Below are 3059 nucleotides of genomic sequence, written 5' to 3'. Positions count from 1 at the left end.
AGTGGGATCAATGCCCGCATTCTCCAGAGGTGCTTCAACGTGGTCTTAAGACCTCGTCGTAACTATTTTGAAAAGGGTAACCTGAACGGAATGATCCCACATGACCACGTACTTGGGAGACTGTTGCCAAAAAACTGCCGTTTTCTCCACTCTGCCATTGTCAGTGGATGAATGAAGCTCCACAGCTCAAGGCATTTGAAGCGAGGGTGGTTGACTGAACTTGTTGCATCATGAGGTGTCCAGGTGGTTGAATTCATCACATGTGAATGTTTTTGTGTCACGATGGGGCGGTATGCACTTCAGCAAAAGGGGAATTAGCTCAAGTGGTAGAGTGCTTGCTTTGCATGCGGGAGGTAGTGGGATCGATGCCCACATTCTCCAGAGATGTTTCGATGCCGTCTTCAGGCCTCATCTTGACTTTTTTGAAAAGGGTAACCTGAACGGAATGATCCCACATGACCACGGACTTGGGAGACTGTTGCCAAAAAACTGCATTTTTCTCCACTCTGCCATTGTCAGTGGATGAATGAAGCTCCACAGCTCAAGGCATTTGAAGCGAGGGTGGTTGACTGAACTTGTTGCATCATGAGGTGTCCAGGTGGTTGAATTCATCACATGTGAATGTTTTTGTGTCACGATGGGGCGGTATGCACTTCAGCAAAAGGGGAATTAGCTCAAGTGGTAGAGCACTTGCTTTGCATGGGAGAGGTGGTGGGATCGATGCCCACATTCTCCAGAGATGCTTCGGTGCTGTCTTTGGGCCTCGTCGTGACTTTTTAGTAAAGGGTAACCTGAACGGAATGATCCCACATGACCACGGACTTGGGAAACTTTTGCCAAAAAACTGTTGTTTTCGCCACTCTGCCATTGTCAGTGGATGAATGAAGCTCCACAAATCAAGGCATTTGAAGCGATGGTGGTTGACTGAACTTGTTGCATCATGAGGTGTCCAGGTGGATGGATTCATCACGTGAATGTTTTTGTGTCACGATGGGGCGGTATGCATTTCAGCAAAAGGGGAATTAGCTCAAGTGGTAGAGCGCTTGCTTTGCATGAGAGAGGTAGTGGGATCGATGCCCACATTCTCCAGAGATGTTTCGGTGCTGTCTTCACGCCTCATCTTGACTTTTTTGAAAAGGGTAACCTGACCGGAATGATCCCACATGACCACGTACTTGGGAGACTGTTGCCAAAAAACTGCATTCTTCTCCACTCTGCCATTGTCAGTGGATGAATGAAGCTCCACAGCTCAAGGCATTTGAAGCGAGGGTGGTTGACTGAACTTGTTGCATCATGAGGTGTCCAGGTGGTTGAATTCATCACATGTGAATGTTTTTGTGTCACGATGGGGCGGTATGCACATCAGCAAAAGGGGAATTAGCTCAAGTGGTAGAGCGCTTGCTTTGCATGCGAGAGGTGGTGGGATCGATGCCCACGTTCTCCAGAGATGTTTCGATGCTGTCTTCATGCCTCATCTTGACTTTTTTGAAAAGGGTAACCTGAACGGAATGATCCCACATGACCACGGACTTGGGAGACTGTTGCCAAAAAACTGCATTTTTCTCCACTCTGCCATTGTCAGTGGATGAATGAAGCTCCACAGCTCAAGGCATTTGAAGTGAGGGTGGTTGACTGAACTTGTTGCATCATGAGGTGTCCAGGTGGTTGAATTCATCACATGTGAATGTTTTTGTGTCACCGATGGGGCGGTACGCTCTTTGGCAGAAGGGGAATTAGCTCAAGTGGTGGGCCACTTGCTTTGCATGCGAGAGGTAGTGGGATCAATGCCCGCATTCTCCAGAGGTGCTTCAACGTGGTCTTAAGACCTCATCGTAACTTTTTTGAAAAGGGTAACCTGAACGGAATGATCCCACATGACCACGGACTCGGGAGACTTTTGCCAAAAAACTGCTGTTTTCGCCACTCTGCCATTGTCAGTGGATGAATGAAGCTCCACAGCTCAAGGCATTTGAAGCGAGGCTGCGTCACAGAACTTCTTGCATCATGAGGTGTCCAGGTGGATGGATTCATCACATGTGAATGTTTTTGTGTCACCGATGGGGCGGTATGCACTTCAGCAAAAGGGGAATTAGCTCAAGTGGTAGAGTGCTTGCTTTGCACGCGGGAGGTAGTGGGATCGATGCCCACATTCTCCAGAGATGTTTCGATGCCGTCTTCAGGCCTCATCTTGACTTTTTTGAAAAGGGTAACCTGAACGGAATGATCCCACATGACCACGGACTTGGGAGACTGTTGCCAAAAAACTGCATTTTTCTCCACTCTGCCATTGTCAGTGGATGAATGAAGCTCCACAGCTCAAGGCATTTGAAGCGAGGGTGGTTGACTGAACTTGTTGCATCATGAGGTGTCCAGGTGGTTGAATTCATCACATGTGAATGTTTTTGTGTCACGATGGGGCGGTATGCACTTCAGCAAAAGGGGAATTAGCTCAGGTGGTAGAGCGCTTGCTTTGCATGCGAGAGGTGGTGGGATCGATGCCCACATTCTCCAGAGATGCTTCGATGCTGTCTTTGGGCCTCGTCCTGACTTTTTTGTAAAGGGTAACCTGAACGGAATGATCCCACATGACCACGGACTTGGGAGACTTTTGCCAAAAAACTGCTGTTTTCGCCACTCTGCCATTGTCAGTGGATGAATGAAGCTCCACAAATCAAGGCATTTGAAGCGATGGTGGTTGACTGAACTTGTTGCATCATGAGGTGTCCAGGTGGATGGATTCATCACGTGAATGTTTTTGTGTCACGATGGGGCGGTATGCACTTCAGCAAAAGGGGAATTAGCTCAAGTGGTAGAGTGCTTGCTTTGCACGCGGGAGGTAGTGGGATCGATGCCCACATTCTCCAGAGATGTTTCGATGCCGTCTTCAGGCCTTATCTTGACTTTTTTGAAAAGGGTAACCTGAACGGAATGATCCCACATGACCACGGACTTGGGAGACTGTTGCCAAAAAACTGCATTTTTCTCCACTCTGCCATTGTCAGTGGATGAATGAAGCTCCACAGCTCAAGGCATTTGAAGCGAGGGTGGTTGACTGAACT

The 3059-nt window shown here is 48.3% G+C and overlaps 1 non-coding gene across 1 annotated transcript; it reads left to right on the top strand.

Moving 5' to 3' along the window:
* The first annotated feature begins 2438 nt into the window (after positions 1-2438).
* On the top strand, positions 2439-2511 carry trnaa-ugc (transfer RNA alanine (anticodon UGC)). The gene has a single exon. It is a non-coding gene; the product is annotated as a tRNA-Ala (tRNA).
* The last annotated feature ends 548 nt before the right edge of the window (positions 2512-3059 follow it).

Source organism: Brachionichthys hirsutus, unplaced genomic scaffold (assembly GCF_040956055.1).
Source record: "Brachionichthys hirsutus isolate HB-005 unplaced genomic scaffold, CSIRO-AGI_Bhir_v1 contig_558, whole genome shotgun sequence".
NCBI lineage: Eukaryota > Metazoa > Chordata > Actinopteri > Lophiiformes > Brachionichthyidae > Brachionichthys > Brachionichthys hirsutus.
Note: the sequence above shows the minus strand (reverse complement) of the source record. Positions and strands in the feature narration are given on the sequence as shown.